General features: G+C 36.3%; 1 non-coding gene across 1 annotated transcript; it reads left to right on the top strand.

Annotated features, from left to right (window-relative positions):
- Window positions 1-18,620: 18,620 nt before the first annotated feature.
- LOC116275500 lies at window positions 18,621-18,723 on the top strand. The gene has a single exon (XR_004184631.1). It is a non-coding gene; the product is annotated as a U6 spliceosomal RNA (small nuclear RNA).

Below are 18,723 nucleotides of genomic sequence, written 5' to 3'. Positions count from 1 at the left end.
CTAACCTTACTTATTCTGACCACTTACTTTACTGGTACGGTTTTGTCACTTTCTTCAAGTTTAATGGCCTGTTTCTTGGTATTTCCTGATGTATTGCCTCGGAGGTATCATTTTAAATATTGCTCTTGGCTTATAGCTCTTGGTGAACAAAGAATAACCACCATCATCACGATAGCTTCTGTTAATCTGCAAAATAGATATTTTTTTCATGTGTTATTAATAATCCTACCAGGCAGTTGTTATCACCACTCTGTAAGTGAGAAAACTGAGGCAAGGAGAAACTGAATGAGAAAACTGAATCAAGGTCAAATTCTAAATCATGGTACAAAGAGCCATGAAAACCTTTTTTTAAAAGAAAAATTAATAAAAGCCTTGGTTATTGGTGAGCTGCTAAAATATCTAAATGGTTCTGAGCAGGGGAGCACTGATTCTTACAAGACTGTCCTTCATTCAGCATCATCAAAGAGCTAAAGATGGAGCTGGTAGGGAGAGAGACACATAAGGACACATTACAATCCAGCGTGATACGGGTTGTACTAGAATTTCACTGTAGGGGTTGAAGAAAGAGGGTTTAAATCATTAGTCATCCTAATGACCAGATTTAGCTATGACAGGACTGGGATTTTAGCCCCACTCTCCTTGTTGAAGTAGTGCCTTTCTATCGTGTTCATAGTATTCAGACTTGGACTGGTCTGTGAGGTAAAAGCCTTGCTTCTGCTGTTAGGGCTTTCTTTGGAGTCCTGAAAGCCTGGTAAACATGACTTTCTTTGGACCTGCCCTTTAAAATTAGAAACAGAAGATTTAGATACTATTCATGTGACAGGCATTTGCAAGCACTGCTTAATTCACCTCCCTCCAGTCTCTGGTCACATGACAGTAATATAATTTCACCCGATTACAGCCACACAAGAAACTGACAAGCTGATGTCCTGGGAATGGAGTCCTACGGTTAAATTTTCTAACCCCCATTTTGTAGATTTATGCTATAATATCATGAAAATTTATCCCATATCACCAAAAATAAAGAAATTGTTTGTGGTAAATACTATACACTTCTACCTATTGATCACATATTGACATGTGTTTAAACTTGTCTGGGTTAAGCCAAGGATAGACTAGGAGATAAAATTAAAAGGAATAAAATACAACACTTTAATTGCATTTGTGGCCAAGGGACCTACATTATACAGCAACCAGCATGTAACAGTGTACTTCATGTTCCATGATTTACCTTGCTGATAATTGCTTTGCACTCCTAATAAATTAACCCACAGAAAATCCATTCATCTGCATCTTCTTTTTATGCAGAGCTAGAGGAAAAAGGACCAGTATAGCAATTTGAGTGGCAATCATGCACTGATTGTAGCAAAGAAAGTAGCATGGTGAGAGTCTTAAGCATTCTGAAAGCATTTCTTTGTAAGAAAAGAGGAAGGAAAAAAGAAGAGAGGGCTTTTGCTAATTAAGTTCTGTTTTTTGTCTTATTTGCTATGGAGAATATATTATGTTCTAGGTCAAAAATTCTTGCTGGATATACTATATTTCTGGCCAGATATTTTATTTTAATATCATTTTCTTTAAATATTTGTAGAAAATTCTCATTGTTATGTTTAAGATTCCTAGAAGGAAAGAATGTATAAATATGTTATTATATTCCTATGAGGTTCCTTCCATAAATATTTTTCCATAGTAAATCTCACATTTAAGCTGCCCAATTTTTGTTAGACTCTGTAATCAAAATAATTTTGAATAACTTAATTTTATTCTAATGCTTTATGTACTTTCAATGTTCTGCCTAGTGCCTTGATGTTACTTAGCTCATTTGATCCTCATGGTCAACATGGTAGAATGGAAAGAATGGTGAATGATAATCCCAGCACTTTGGGAGGCCGAGACGGGTGGATCACGAGGTCAGGAGATCGAGACCATCCTGGCTAACACGGTGAAACCCCGTCTCTACTAAAAAAAATACAAAAAAATAGCCGGGCGCGGTGGCGGGCGCCTGTAGTCCCAACTACTCGGGAGGCTGAGGCAGGAGAATGGCGTGAACCCGGGAGGCGGAGCTTGCAGTGAGCTGAGATCGGGCCACTGCACTCCAGCCTGGGCGGCAGAGCGAGACTCCGTCTCAAAAAAAAAAAAAAAAAAAAAAAAAAAGAATGCTGAATGAGTGAGGAGGCAGGATTTCTGGTTTCCACCCTGACGCTAAATTGGGTATAATATTGGCCTTGGTGTTTTACTTGTCTGAGTCTCAGTTTTCTGTATTTTAACATAAGGAGATTATAAGAGATAATCTCTAAGGTCCTTTCCAAATTTCAGGATATGCAGTCAGAATACTGTGAGTGATTAAGGTTCACAGAGGCCAGTGACTTCCTCAGTTTCATAAGGTGGATAGGTGGTAAGAGAAAAGCAAAAATGAGTTCTGCTTCTAGCAGTATGCAAACTTGACTGACCTTCTTGCAGAAAACAACAAAAATGCTGTTTACGGTTTTTTTTTTTTTTTTTTTTGAGATAGAGTCTCACTCTGTTGCCAGGATGGAGTGCAGTGGTGCAATCTCAGCTCACTGCAACCTCCGCTTTGTGGGTTCAAGTGATTCTCCTGCCCCAGCCTCCTGAGTAGCTGGGACTGGGACTACAAGTGCGCGTGACCACACCCAGCTAATATTTTTATTTTTAGTGGAGATGGGGTCCACCATGTTGGCCAGGATAGTCTTGATCTCTTGACCTCGTAATCTGTCCACCTCGGCCTCCCAAAGTGCTGGGATTACAGGCATGAGCCACCGCGTCCGGCAAAAAATGCTGTTTAAGTTTTAAAAGGCTCCCTAGATACATCAACGAACTGGCAAGAAAATAAGAATTTCTTCAGTGCAGTGTTGCCAGAAAACAAACATAGGCAATCCAGTCGAATTTGAATTTTAGATAAGCAATAAATAATTTGATTATATGAGTATGTCTCAAATATTGCATGAAACATATGTATACACAATTATTTATCTGAAATTCAAATGTAATTGAGCATCCTGCATTTTTATTTGCTAAATTTGACAACTTACTCAGAGGTTAAGAACTAAGTGAAAGCAGGGATCTGGAGAGGTAAATTACCATGGAAGCTGCTTTCAACCAAGAAGGTATTTGCTGAATCCAGATAACCTTGAGCTTTGGCTTTTGCATTCCCACAGAGGTGGGGAGAGGACAGGAATCTAGTAAGAGATCAGCAGAATAAAACTGAGACCCCAATAGGCTACATCATCACTGTAAAAGTCGCTAGAATTAAATCTGGTCCCTGTCCTGGATTGTATGTGTGGAAGCAGGTAGCATTGACAGAAGGAGCAATTTCCTGTCTTGAACCTCGGTGTTGGCTGTGGATAAGGGAGAATGTTTACCCTGAGAACTCACATCTGAATTTTATACCTGCATAGTCTCAGGAACTTCAAGCCAATAATTTAATTTAAAGTGTACTTTTGTTACCAGTATGACCAGGCATCTGACAGAAGCGAAGACTGATGCTGAGAAAGATAAACTCATGTATGGGAGAAAAGATTCCTCACCCATTCATTACAAGGTTTGTGACCGAGACCCCTATAACAAAAGACAGATTAGAACAGGAAAGCATACAAATTTATTTATAACTTTTACATGAGGTGGGAGCCTTCAGAAGTGAAGACACAAAGAAACAGGGAAATCTGTTTTTATGAATGACTATTGCAGAAGTATGATTGGAGGACAAAAGGGTATGGTCTAATGGTAACAAACTGGGGGGGGGGGGGACGTAGCACGATCTGTTTGTTCAGATGGTTCTTGGCAACTCTGTGTCTTTAATCCTTTCCTCAATATCTTGTGACCTACTCTGGAGGAAGTTTAGAAAATTCTTTTCTGGATTACCTAATGGCAAGAGAAGGTCGGTGAGACCTTCTTGCTTCTGCTGTTTTTTTCAAATGTCAAGGTGCCATGTTTTGAGGTAGCATGCCCTGAACCTCATCATTCAGATACAAGTATAACAAAATATACAAGGAAATATGGCCCTGTGAATGAGGCTTGGTGTAAACAAAGGTTGGCACAATCTCAAAAACGTCAATTAGAGTTATCTGGCAGGGAGAATAAAATATACATTATCAATATGCTTAAAGATTAAAAAGGGAATTGAAAATGAGCAAGAGACTTCATGATCAAGTAGATTTAAAAAACCAAATATAGTTTGTTTTTAGGAATAAGAAAAAGGGCAATATTTGAAAATAAACATTCAACAAATGGTACAAACGGATTATACACATTAGGATAGATAGGGATATATTTAGGAGTATTTGTAATACAGAATAAGGAAAAACAGGTGAAAAATGAGAAAGAGAGATTAAAATGAATTAGGGTCCTTAAAGAAAGGAGAGAGAAAATAGAGAAGAGGCAATCATTAAATAAATAATGGCTGAAAATTTTTCCAGATATTAAGGTTACCAATCCTCAAAGCCAGAGACCATAATAAATGACACAGGATAGTCACAAAGAAATCTACACATAGAGATATTAGAGTGTAGATTCAAGACACCAAAGACAAACAGAAGATCTTAAAAGCAGACAGAGAGAAAAAGATATATACCTATCTTTTTCATACATATGTATATACACAAACGTATACATATATGAAGAATATATATCTCTTTCACATGTACATACATATACACACATATATGTCTACACTTTTATATACTTCTTATATATTATCATATATATATAAAAATATATATACATATTTATAAGTAACTAGGTAAATATTAGTCAAAGGAATTTGAGATAGTTCTATTGATGTCAGAGGAAACAGACATTAAATCAAATGGCTAACTAGAGATAAGGAGTGATTATAAGATAAAAATTTCTAGCTAACAAGAAGTTGTCTATGTGTTTGTGTGTGTGTGTGTATTGAACTTATATGTGCTTAGTAACCAAGCCTCAAAACATATAAAGCAAAAATTGACTGACCTGCAAAGAGAAGTTGATACCCAAGTCTATCGTTATAGTAATTGTGTCTTAGTGCTTGTTAGATTAAGACAAAAAAAATCAGTAAAGATAGAGAAGACCTAAAGAGCTTAATTAACCAGAGCTAATTGTGAACCCCATGTTTATCTCAAGTTATTTATGGAAAAAAAAGATCATATACTGGGCCACCACATAAGACTCAACAAACTCAAAGGATTTATCTCATTCAGAGTATTTTTTTTTTTTTTTTTTTGAGACGGAGTCTAGCTCTGTCGCCCAGGCTGGAGTGCAGTGGCCAGATCTCAGCTCACTGCAAGCTCCGCCTCCCGGGCTTACACCATTCTCCTGGCTCAGCCTCCCGAGTAGCTGGGACTACAGGCGCCTGCCACCTCGCCCGGCTAGTTTTTTGTATTTTTTTAGTAGAGACGGGGTTTCACCGTGTTAACCAGGATGGTCTCGATCTCCTGACCTTGTGATCCGCCCGTCTCGGCCTCCCAAAGTGCTGGGATTACAGGCTTGAGCCACCGCGCCCGGCCCAGAGTATTTTTTTTGAGCATTAAACAATTGAGTTAGAAACCAACAGCAAACTATCACCAACAAAACCATAGGCATTTGAAGATCAAGAAATATAAATTTAGGCCGGGCAAAGTGGTCCATGCCTATAATCCCAGCACTTTGGGAGGCTAAGGCGGGTGAATCACTTAACATCAGGAGTTCGAGGCAAGCTGTGAAACCCCATCTCTACTAAAAATACAAAAATTAGCTGGACATGGTGGCACATGCCTGTAATCCCAGCTACCTGGGAGGCTGAGGCAGGAGAATTGCTTGAACCTGGGAAGCAGAGGCTGCAGTGAGCCAAGATTGTGCCACTGCACTCCAGTCTGGGTGACAGAGTGAAACTCCATCTCAAAAACAAACAAAAAAACAAACAACAACACCCCAAAACAAACATAATTTTAAATAAAGTATGGGCCAAATAGGAAATTATAATAAAAATTAGAAAATTTTTAGAATAGAACAAAACCAAAAGTACTATACATTAAAAGAGAAAAAAAGACAGAACATTAATGAGCTAAGACTTTTATTTATAACACTAAAAAAACCTAATGGAATGTAACCTAAAAATAGATTAAGTGGAATTTACAATAAAATAAAAAAGTACAATAGAACCCACAAAACCAAACTTTGTTCTTTACAAAGGCAATCCCAATCCATCAGCCAAATTGATCAAGAAAAGGGAGCACAAAAATAATAATTTTGAAATAAAAGAGGATATTACTGCAGAGTCTTCATAATCAAAGAATAATAAACAAAATTATGCTAACACTGAAGTCTTATTAGACCTGGAAACAGTCTTCAGAATATAATTTACCATAATTAATGCAGTAAAGAATAGATCATCACATAATCCTATAATCATTAAAGAAATTGATTCAGCAGTTAAAAACTTCCCCTTTTCACAAAGAAACAAACAAAACTGAAACAAAACATTATTTCCAGTTGAATTAGTCAATGTGGATTATGTAACATTCATGGAATAAATTATTCAAATTTCATACAAATGAATGTAAGGACTAGAAAGTCTGATCTTGCACATAGAGAGAGAAGAGCATTTCTTAAACAAAACATTAATAAAATGAATCACACACTATATAAAAAAGAATACTGGACTAAACTGGCATTATTCCAAAAATGCAAGGCTTGCTTTACATGGAAAGAAATTAAATTATAATTTATTATTAATAAAGGGTGAAAAGTACACCACTTCAGTAGACAAAGGAAAAAGCTTTTGATAAAATTCGTGATCTATAATCTATTCATTATAAAAACTTTTAGCGGACTAAAAGTAGATAATATTTATCTTCAAGTAACATGCAGCATTTTAGTGGAATAATTCGCAGTTAATTTAAAATTAACTCAAGATCAAGAACATGAAAATTTTCGTACCATTACTGCTACTTATGTACATTACACTAGAGATTCTAACCAGCTCATTAAGACAAAAATAGGGCTGGGTGCAGTGGCTCAACCCTGTAATCCCAGCACTTTGGGAGGCCGAGATGGGCAGATCGTGAGGTCAGGAGATCGAGACCATCCTGGCTCACACGGTGAAACCCCGTCTCTACTAAAATATACAAAAAAAAAACAAAACAAAACAAAACAAAAACTAGCTGGGAGAGGTGGCCGGGCGAGGTGGCGGGCGCCTGTGGTCCCAGCTACTCGGGAGGCTGAGGCAAGAGAATGGCGTAAACCCGGGAGGCGGAGCTTGCAGTGAGCTGAGATCCGGCCACTGCACTCCAGCCTGGGTGACAGAGCGAGACTCCGTCTCAAAAAAACAAAAAAAAGAAGACAAAAATAAATAAATAAGTAAATTGTGACGATATATGGATTGTAAAAAAAGAGATGGTTATTATTTGCATATAATTGTGCAGAAAACACAAAATAATATGCAGATTATTTATTGAATTAACAAGATAATTTAGCAAGGTGGCTAGATATAAAATCAATGTACGAAAATCAATACATTTCTATTAACTTAAAAATAAGTAGGCAAGAGAGTGTGATTTATAAAAGCAAAAGTATGTACAGCGTTTTCAGAACAAAATCTGTAAAAGATATGCATGACTTTTACACGGAAAATAATAAAGCTCTGTGAGAACACATTGGAAAAGCCCTATATAAATGGAGGACTCTATGGTATTCATGGACAAGAAAATTCAATATCCTAAAGATGCAAATTTTAATAAAAATTACCTAGATTAAAATTCCATTAAAACTCATAACATAATATTTTTGGTGATGCTTTAAAACTGGTCCTAAAATTTATTTGAAAAAGTCAGAAGCCATGTAGAACTCAGACATGGGTCAAGAACCAAAAACTTAGGTAAAGAAATTTTCCTGCCAGATACCAAGAATTAATGTGACTGTAGAGTAATTAAGACAATATGATATCACCAAATGGGCTAACAAAGACAATAATTAAATTGAACAGAGGGCCCCAAATAGATCCTTACATGACTGGAAATTTGATTTATGACCCAGATGGCATTGCAGGGCACTAAGGAAAATATAAATTTTTCAACAAATGACACTGGACCCACCCATATACTGTAACAGTTAAATTAGACCTCATATTTTATACAACACAGATACCTGTTCTAGGATGATTGAAGACTGAGGCGTGAAAGGCAAAACTGAAGCTTTTAGAAAATGATGTATGAGATGATCCATATAACCTTAATGTAAGGATAGATGTCTTTAAAAAGAACCACCAACTTGAAAAATTGACTTCAATAATGTTTAGAACTTTTGTTCATAAAAAGACCTCACAGAGAATGTGAAAATATATGCCTCTGACTGAGAGAAGGTATTTGTAGCACACATAGCGAAACATTGATTAGTATTCAGGACACGTAAGGAATGCACGCAAATCAGACTGAGAAAGAAAACCCAGTGCGGAAATGGACGATAAGACTAGAACAGGTACTTCACACAAGAAGAAACTTGAACGGTTTCTAAATAAATGAAAGGAAGCTCAATTTCAATAGTTTTCAAAGAAATCCAAGTTAAAACCATAATGAAACAGCATTTCATACTCATCAGCGGATAGGTGAAAATTAGGAGGTTGACTGAAACAATTGTTGGTAAGTTTATGGAGCAACCGTAACTTTTGCACACTGCAGGTGTATACCTTGTACAAGCACTGTGGAATATCACTAGACATTATCTAGGAAAGTTGACCATATGCTTATCCTGTGAGCCAGCAAGTCTCCTTGCAGGGATATACTCTAGAGAAATTTTTGTATAAGAAAGATAGGAAACTCTTTAGGCTAAAATCTTTAGGCTGGTAACTTTTATACTAGCAAAAAACTGGAAGCAATGAAAATGCCCATTAAAATGAGCATGGATAAAAAATATGGCATAGTCATACAAAAAATGATGTATCCACATACATGCAGAAATTCAAGGAAATGAACTGCAGCCACAAGTAACAACAAGCAAGTACATGCATGAATTTCAGAAATCTAATGTTAAGGAAAAAGCGAGTCACATACTACTATTGATGAATATAGGAATGTTTATGTGCTAAATTATAAGCGACTAAGCAATACATTGTTTCTGGATGCAAATTGTGTAGTAAAATTACAAAGAAACAAAGGGAATGAGAAACATGAGATTTAGGAAAGTAGTTCCTCATGGAAGGAGGGAAGCAGGGACTCCACCGATCACATTAATGCTCTATTTAACAGTATGGTCCAGAGATAAGCATTGATTTTGCTACGGTTCTTAAACTACAGACATTTACAGATGTTTCTTTGCATCTATTCAATATTTAATAAAAGCACGTTAAAAATGGACCAAAAATCAGGTTTTGGGTCCCTGATGCAGTGCTCATTCTAGTGAACCACATACCTGGCCACTGGCTTTTCTCTATTTCGTGTGTTCTAGAGCAATTAATTACATGCACATATACCTGCATTATTTTCATTGTATGCTAATTGTCTTTCAGTTTTCTATCATCCAGCTATTTGGCATGCCTTCTGCAGACAAATGTTTTATTGCTTTTTAAACGCACTTGTACTGTGTTCTTTGAGAATGAAAAACATTAATTAAAACTGTGGGTATGAAAGAACAACCTATACTCAAATGGAAAGAGAAACTTCTGATAATTCTGAAAGACCTGGCAGCTGGGACAGTACAGTGTAGTGGTTAGAGGTGTAGGTTTAAAAGTCAGCACATGTCACTTTTAATCCTGACTCCACTATTTATTCAATGACCTTGATTTTAGATTTCTGAGTCTTGGATTCTTCATAATCTTCCACTGTTGTGAGGATTTTGTGGGCTGGTATAGGGAAAACATTTATTTGGCTGCGTAGTAGAACTCAGTATCAGGTGACTGATATCTATCAACATTATTATTAAGTATCATTAAAGAGTAAGAAAGATTAAAGTTAGCACCTAGAGCTACAGGAAGTAAAAATATACCTTGAAATTAGCTGTTAGTGCAAGTGTAAAACTTCCAGCTTTCCTTTGCTTTGGAGATAATTTTGATATTTTCTGGGTTAAAAAATCCAGTGAATAGAACTCATTTCCCCTCGTTGCCATGTATTTCTCATTTGATCTGACTTTTCATAGTCTCATTTTTCTTATCTGAAATATGATGACGATGTTTATACTGGGTCTTTGTGAACTTCCAAAGGAGTGATATATAGAAAAAAACGTATTTAATAAATATATTACCGTGAGTGTTATACCCTGAGAAACTATTTTGAGTATATTATTTGTAGTTTTCCAGAAACAAAAAGGCAAGTGCTCCAGTTTTTAGTGTGTGTGTGATTATGTTTTCATGACCCCTGGTCATTATTGTTGAAACTGCATAAAAGTGGTCGTGTAAAATGTCACATAGCAACATGTCCCATCTGCTTAGCAACAGAAAGAGGACAGGTAATAAAATATATATATCAAAACAGAGACTCTGTAAGAAACTAGAGTCAAAGAAGCATCAAACCCTAAACCTACTCATATTTTTTTCCTTAATAACAAAACACTAAAAACCACTCCCCAAATTGTCTGAAATTCTACCAAGTTCTCTAACAATATTCAATTCAACTTATTTTTGTTATGAACCTCACAGTGTATTTCATTTAAATGGCACAAATTCAAATAGTCACAGTAATCTAGATGACTTTCTTAGACTCTACATGATCCACGTGAGGTAAGAGGAATAAATTACCCCACAGGAGAAAAATTCTCCTGTGTGGCGAATTAGCTGCCTAGAACATCAATGTATAATTTAGTACTCTGTAAGAAGTGATTTTTTAAAATGGTATCTGGAAGAGTTAATTTACCTCATAGCAGCAAGTAGTTTACTACAAAAGAATTGCTTACTCATCTTGGATACTTTGGAGTAAATTCATTATAGGATTACTCATTTTGGGGCTAAAGGAACATGTTTGCCATAATAATGGATAAATATACTGTACAATTTCTGCATTATTTATTCTGTTTACCAGCTGATGGACCACTGTTCTTGACAGGGTTTCCATCTGTTTTGATAGGAATTAAGGAGTTCTGAAAGCATTTAAAGGTATTCTTCAGTTAGTGCTTTATTTCCTCAACTCCAAAACACCATTTATTATACCAAGGCAGAAAAAAATGCTAGTTAAACTCTGACACAATGTATTCTTATTACTGAAGAATTTTTATTTCATACTTGTTGACAGAGTTCTTTAGACTGATTCAGATATAGAAGTTTTAATCACATATTACTCTTATACATTCAAAAAAGGGAAAACAGAGGTAAAGTATATTAAAGGTATTCCCAAACTGTCTTCAAATTCAGTTTGACTCTTCTGAATTATTTTTCGACTCAGAGTCACTTATATCCATGTTTTCCCACAAAGTGTCTTCTTCTGTGCATGAAGTGGACTAGTGAGTCAGGATATTTCCAGGACTATTGCACGATTGTCATTGGCATTAAATTCTAAGTAATTGACAACTTTTCGCTAGTTTTATGTCTACACAGTCTTCCCAGAAAATGTCAATGGAAGGATTTCAAGCAACGATTAGAGCTCATATTTTTTTTTTTTCTAATGGTCCTTAAATGTTTTGTTGGCTAAAAACTAAGAAGTTGCAGTTTGCCAGGTAAGCCACCAAGAAAAGCAACCAACTTTGCTCATGAGTAAGAAGATAAGTAAGTCAAGAGTGCTGCCTGGTTACAGTGACTTTAAGGTACCTTTGACTCTAAGATGCACTTCTATTTTGAAGACTTTAAGAATGAAAAAGGTGCGTATTTGTAGTGAGAAACATGGCATGGAGTTTTAAAACATTTTTACTTGAATTAATTACAGATATATCTGCTTATATGAATCTATCAATGTATTGCTCAAATTAGCATTATTTGCAATCTTGTTATTCTCTTTAGAGTTGGCAAGAGGATTAGCACTTGTGTATTTTTCTATTTTTTCCCTCTATATATTGATATCACAGTTTGGGTTCTAATTTTGAACCTTCCAAGAAATATGATCTACAATTACAAATACCATTTACTGAATATTTTCCAGTTCTTTATGGAGCTAGTTCACTACAAATTCATTTGGACTTTCCCCATCGGGGCCACTGATGCTGCTTGAGAACATCATTTTTTTCCTGTAATACATGGGGTTCATATCTTACTCTTTGTTCTCTAAATCTTTTCTACACAAGGACCAATTGATTCCCCCACCTCTATCAAGTTTCCCACAAATAACGCAGCTCAAGGTGATCCTCATTTACCACTATCCTCTGTCATCCCAGATACTACTGTCTTTTAAACATTTTATGCGTGAGAAAATTGCAGCCTAGTTGTAAAGTTGTGAAGAGCCTTGTGTGCCATGCTAAAGAACATATGACTCCTAAAATAACCGTGAACATTTTTTTTTTGAGACATAGTCTCGCTCTTGTCACCTAGGCCGCATGCAGTGGCGTGATCTTGGCTCACTGCAACCTCCACCTCCTGGGTTCAAGTGATTCTCCTGCCTCAGCCTCCCAAACAGCTGGGATTACAAGCGTCTGCCACAATGCCAGGCTAATTTTTGTATTTTTAGTACAGATGGGGTTTCACCACGTTGGCCAGTCTGGTCTCGAACTCCTGACCTCAGGTGATCCGCCCACCTCAGCCTCCCAAAGTGCTGGGATTACAGGCGGGAACCACTGTTCCTGGCCTAGGAGTTTTAATTCCTTAGACGCCATTTTTCTATCTATTAAGTGGGAAGAGTACATAGTTAGCAAGAGTTTTGTAGATAAAGTTATATATGTAGAGCATCTAACTGAGGGCTTGACACATAATAGTTGCTTAATAAATCACACTAGTTATTATCATATAGGCAATGATAGGACATTAGATGATTTTTCTTCCAAAAACAATGCAAAGACACACACATCTAGATAAGGTCCACAGAGCATGCAGTATCCCCAAATTCCAAGTGCATGATGATAAATAAATCCAGGTCAAACTGGTAGGACCACTAACAAATTTTGAGGTTTTCTTCTTGAAGTTTGTCTTCTTGGGTGAAATAAACATCCATTTGCTTATTTGCCTTGTGAATCCTTTTTTAAGTCTGGCTGGATAGGGTTGTGGCTCCATTAGTAATTCAGTAGGATACTCCTGTTTTTAAAAGTGATGAAATCACTTTTAATTGCTAGTGCTTCAGAAATACCGACCTTCTGTTAGATATGGGAAGGGTGAAGCCTTTACATACATCATCCCTAATCTTCGTATGAGTCCTCTCTGGAGGGCAGTATCCTTATCCTACTGGTGAGGCAACTGAAGTTGAAAGATGAAAAGGGCTCCATCCTTGGAGGATGACAGAGCAGGGCTCTGCCTAGAATCTGCTGACTGTGAGGCTGGCCCTCTCTCTGCACTTTACCAGGTCATACTGGGTCCTTTTTTCTAAGAGTTTACTTTAGGTCATCCTCCATAGTCTGTTTCACACTATCAGCTTGGCTATTTGTTTGGGGTTCATAAATCATGACTGGAGCATTTGAATAATATCCCTGCCCATATGTTTTTTAAATTCACATGAAATAAGCACTGGTGCATTGTCAAAAACTCTATTGTCTGGCGTATTTTTCAAGTAATAGGCATGGAGCTATTGATTTTACAGCAGAACTTTGAATCGAAACCAGAAATCTGCTGCCATCAAATTATTATTATCTTGGAACTGTCCTGCAAAATCAATAGAAATGTAGATACAAAATACAAAAATGTAACCTGCGATTTCATTTAGAAACTGATATAGTTTGGATTTGTGTCCCCACCCAAATCTCACGTCAAATTGTAATCCCCAGTGTTAGAGGAGGGGCCTGGTAGGAGGTGATTGGATTATGGGGGTGGATTTCCTCCTTGCTGTTCTCAAGATAGTCAGTGACTCTCACAAGACCTCATTGTGTAAAAGTGTGTGGCACCTTCCCCTTCACACTCTTTCTCCTTCTTTGGTCATGTAAAACGTGGCTTCTTCTGCTTCACTTTCTGCCATGATTGTAAGTTTCCTGAGGCCTCCTCAGCCATGCTTCCTGTACAGCCTGTGGAACTGTGAGTCAATTAATCCTCTTTTCTTCATAAATTACCCAGTGTCAGGTAGTTCTTTATAGCAGTGCAAGAACAAACTAATGCAGAAACTTATCGAAACATGTTATCTGTCATTTAATAGTTATTTTTTCTAAACATGATTTTTAATGGCTATGTAATATTTTATTTTATTAATATCCTTAAACAAGCCTCTATTTTATAGTTATGAATCCATTTATTAAATATTGTTATATGCTTTTTACATATCTGTAATGTTTCTTTAGGCTATATTTCTGAAAGTAGAATCTAGGTCAGAAACAGACCTTGTTTAAGGCCTTTAGTGTATTATATTGCCTTCAACAGAAATTTCAAACTATTTCCAGGAGAGAACTGCTTCCCAATATCCTTAACAATGGTAAATTTTATTATTTCTATGAATTGTCAATTATATAAATGAAAATGGAAGCTTATTATGTAACTTGCATTTCATTCATTATAAGTGAAGGTGATTTTTTTCATATATGATCTGTATGTATTTCTTCTGCACATTTTGTATTTATTACTTTTGCCAATTTTTAAATTTGAATGTTTATAATTTTATTATTGATTTGTTAAAGTGTTTCATAAATGAAGGATTTGCAATGTGTACTGTAAATACTTTTCTAGTTTGTTATTTGTTTTTAAATTACATTTTTTTTGTTCTTGAAGTTGCTTTCTCTCCCTTCTTTAAGTTTCAATACAGAGAATTAAAACAAGATTTTAGACAATTTTCTCATGGAAATAACTGTCTTTGATTAGGTTCCATTAAGTAACATAGATTAAACATGCTACTGTAAACTTCAAAAACAGAATTGGGTCAATGTCACTAAACTAAGGCCTTCTAGCCAGAATACTTTTTTCTTTAATGCATCACTTATATGTATCATTATCAAAGTACTGTGAGAGCGGTTTTCTGAAATGACATTGTAATTCACTAAAGTAATCATGTTGAGGCATATACATTATGTTTCTAGGTTGTGACTGCTGAGGTTTTCTTATGGAATTTTATCTATTGATCATGCTCTTTCCTGCCTGCCTCTCTCATTCAGTTTAAAAAACTCAATCTGGGATTATACAGTTAATAGCTTGTGTTTAATCATATTCTACACTGCACCTAATATAGTATCTTACCATAATGAACTCTGAACTCTATTTGTGAATGCCTAATTCAAAGATAACTAGGTGGAAAAAGAGAGAAATCTTTTTTTTTTTTCAGTTTTGAATAAAAGCAAGAATAAAAACCTGGCAGTATGTCTAGAATGTATTAAAGGATTAGATATCTAAACAAGTTTCAAATTGGAATTATCATATAGATCAAGACAATGAAACATGAGGAAAGTAAGTGACTAGTTCCAACTGCATGTAATTCAGTCTGATTTCCTGAACAAGTGTATGGGCTGGGTGGAGACCAGAGTTGACCAATAACATGACTTAGACTGTGTGTGTTGGTTTGGGGAGGGGGTGTCAAAAGAAATGTGCTTTGCAGACTTTCGACTACAGCAAACAAGACTGATGAAGGGCCCTAGCTGTTAGGCTCTAAAATCCATTGCCTTGTCTGGGCTGAGGCCACGCTTCCTACCTGTTTCCCCAAAAGTGAGTATGGCAGAGATAACCAAGGCATACCTGTTCTTGTGAGACATGAAACTCCACTGATGACCAACTTTGGTTCAGGAACTCTCCTATAACCTTCCATAGACCACATGATGGCCTGGGGGTGATTTCTTTCCTCTCTTCTCTCAGGGTCAGAACTGCATCTTGGTCTAATGGGTCTTTTTGTCTTTCCGATTCTTCCCCCATTTTCTTCTCATAGCCATTTTCTCTAATAAAGTCCTTGCATGTTTAATCTTGTCTTTGACATCTCCTTCTTAGAGGACCTAGATTAATCTACAGAGAAATTGTTGGCCAATTTTCTTATTCCTTAGAGACTCTGTTTTTTTTGTTTGTTTGTTTCAAAAAATTTCTAAATCTTCTTAAAGACTTCTTTCTTCAGTAAATGGGAACAATAAATGGCAAAACGTACATAAAAATTTGCATGCAATTTTAGTTGGTGCATGAGAATTTTGGAAATAACTCAAGGATCCTCTGAAAATCCACTGGACACCAGGTCAAGTATCCCCAGAATTCTTTCTGAAGACATTGATAGTTGATATTGATGAAGACTAATTATATGCTTTAAGGACTTTAAGCCTGGTAGTGCAGGCTATATACCCATTCATACTCTGTGGTGATATTCAAATTACTTAACAACCAATCAGAACAATCACTAGCCTCTACAACACAAACTAGTTCTCACCCTGTTCTTTTCCATTATCTGTCTTCCATGAAATCGACGATAATTCTTAATGTATATATTCTTCTTGATATTTATTATGAACTGCTCAATAACTTTTATTAAATGTCAACAAAGTATGTGGCCTCGGGCAGGGGGAGACATCAGGAAAACCGACACAAAAACTAAGAGACAGGAAAACTAGCAGTAAAGAGTCCCCCTTTTAGTTCAGAGTTAAATGCAAGCATGGCTTGCATGGTTTACGTTTGAGCAATTGTTTGTACTCCACTATTCTTTAAATAGCCAACAAAAGGTTTTCGAGGCAGCCATTTTTAATTGGTCCAATCCTCATTCATATCTTTTGAAAAACCCTAACAATTTGTGTTGAACTGCATGTCTACCTTCTTGTGTTCCAACTCTTTGGTTCACTTTGTCTGTTGTCTTTCCCATATGGTTCAAAAAAGCACTGTGCATAATGCCTTTCTCTAGCATGCCCTTTTGATTCCTAACATTCTTCTGAGGGCCTTAACTCTATAACCATTACCTGAACATGGTGCTTTCATCTAGGATTAAGTTTTGCACTTCTATTGATCTTCCTCTATGGGGTTGAATGTAGTAAATGAACCTCCTAGCTCCCAACAAATTTGCATGTAATTGCCTGTCCAGTCCTGAACACTGAATACTGGGCTGGAAGAATACACTAGCATTAACAGAGCCAAAAATGTTTTTCTTTCAAAGCCTCTGCTCCTTTGTAAAAGTGGCATATATGGGAAGAATCAGAAGGCTTTCTCAAGGTTTGGGAAAATGGCGAGGTGGGGGGGATGTCCGGAAATTATTACCATGCTATCAAAATTATTATAACCTGAAATGGACCTTTTGAATAAGTCTAGAGCTGGTGTTAACCTCTTTTTGACCACTGAAATATACTGACCTACATTTACATACCCCCAAAGAGAATTGAAATACTTTAATCATGCCTTCTTTTCACTTGAATTTCTTTAGACAGATTTTACTAGGTAGTGATAAAAATTTTGTCCTGTACTGTGTCTTTGATGGATTTAATGATCAATCATATTTGAAGGGTTATTGTTGAATTCTTTTGAATAAAAAAGTAGTTTTACTTGAAGCTAGATAACTTTCATACTTAACGCATTATGTAAACCCTCAAACTTTTCCTCTGATCTGTCACAATGGACAAGGTATGAAATTTTTAAGGGAGATGTAAAATTTACCACAGAGAAATGTCTGATTGTTAGACTTTTATCACAGTTAATTACAAACATTCAATACTGCACTGTCTCAAGTCTTGATTTTTAATTTTTAAAAAAGTGATGGCTCCGTCAATATTTGTGTGGGACACTCTTCATTTGCTGTCTCCCCAATGCAACCATATTATAAAGCACCCACTCTATTTACTTTAAAACATTAAGTGATGGATTTAATAAAAATTAAATGAAATAAAGTTTAATTTGCTCTGTAATAATTGGAGACCCAATACCGTGTCTCATATCAAGGGGCTTGGGAATTATTTTTTTCTTTTTTTCTTTTTTTTTTTTTGAGACAGAGTTTCGCTCTTGTTGCCCAGGTTGGAGTGCAATGGTGTGATCTCGGCTCACCGCAACCTCTACCTCCCGGGTTCAAACGATTCTCCTGGCTCAGCCTCCCGAGTAGCTGGGATTACAGGCATGTGCCACCACGCCCGGCTAATTTTGTATTTTTAGTAGAGACGGGGTTTCTCTATGTTTGTCAGGCTGGTCTCGAACTCCTGACCTCAGGTGATCCACCCACCTCGGGCTCCCAAAGTGCTGAGATTACAGGCGTGAGCTACCACGCCCAGTTGGGAATTATTTCTTATAAGTAAATCCCTTGTTCCTCTTTGGAGAACGTAGAAGCTCTGCATTCTGATGATATGTGACTGGGAGAGGGGTCAAAGTTCCTCTCCTCATTTGTCCTATTCAGTCTGATGAGCTGATGAAGTCAGCAAGTTAAAGACATGCTTTGGAATGATCAAGAGGAATTATTTAGGAGGAGGTGTGGTTTGTGAGGAAATGTTGAAAGCATTTTTAAATTGCACTAATAACTGATGAAGTTCAAGCATTATTAGCACTGACAGGAATCCAGCTGAGTCTTTAGTAACATCATAACTTTTTATACCATCCCTGTGAAAGTGACAATGTTAATGTTAATTTGAGTTAAATTCTTAAGCATCCTGCTTTTGATTAGTTCAAAATGCCAAATACTAATGCTGTTTCATAAAATTCTGTGAGATATAAAAATAGATATATTTCAATATGTCCATTAGTGTTGGCATTGGCAGCACATATACTAAAATTGGATACAGAGAAGATTAGCATGGTCCCTGCACAGGAATGACATTCACATTCATAAAAAGCATTCCATATTT

Source organism: Papio anubis, chromosome 6, assembly GCF_008728515.1.
Source record: "Papio anubis isolate 15944 chromosome 6, Panubis1.0, whole genome shotgun sequence".
NCBI classification, from domain to species: Eukaryota; Metazoa; Chordata; class Mammalia; order Primates; family Cercopithecidae; genus Papio; species Papio anubis.
Note: the sequence above shows the minus strand (reverse complement) of the source record. Positions and strands in the feature narration are given on the sequence as shown.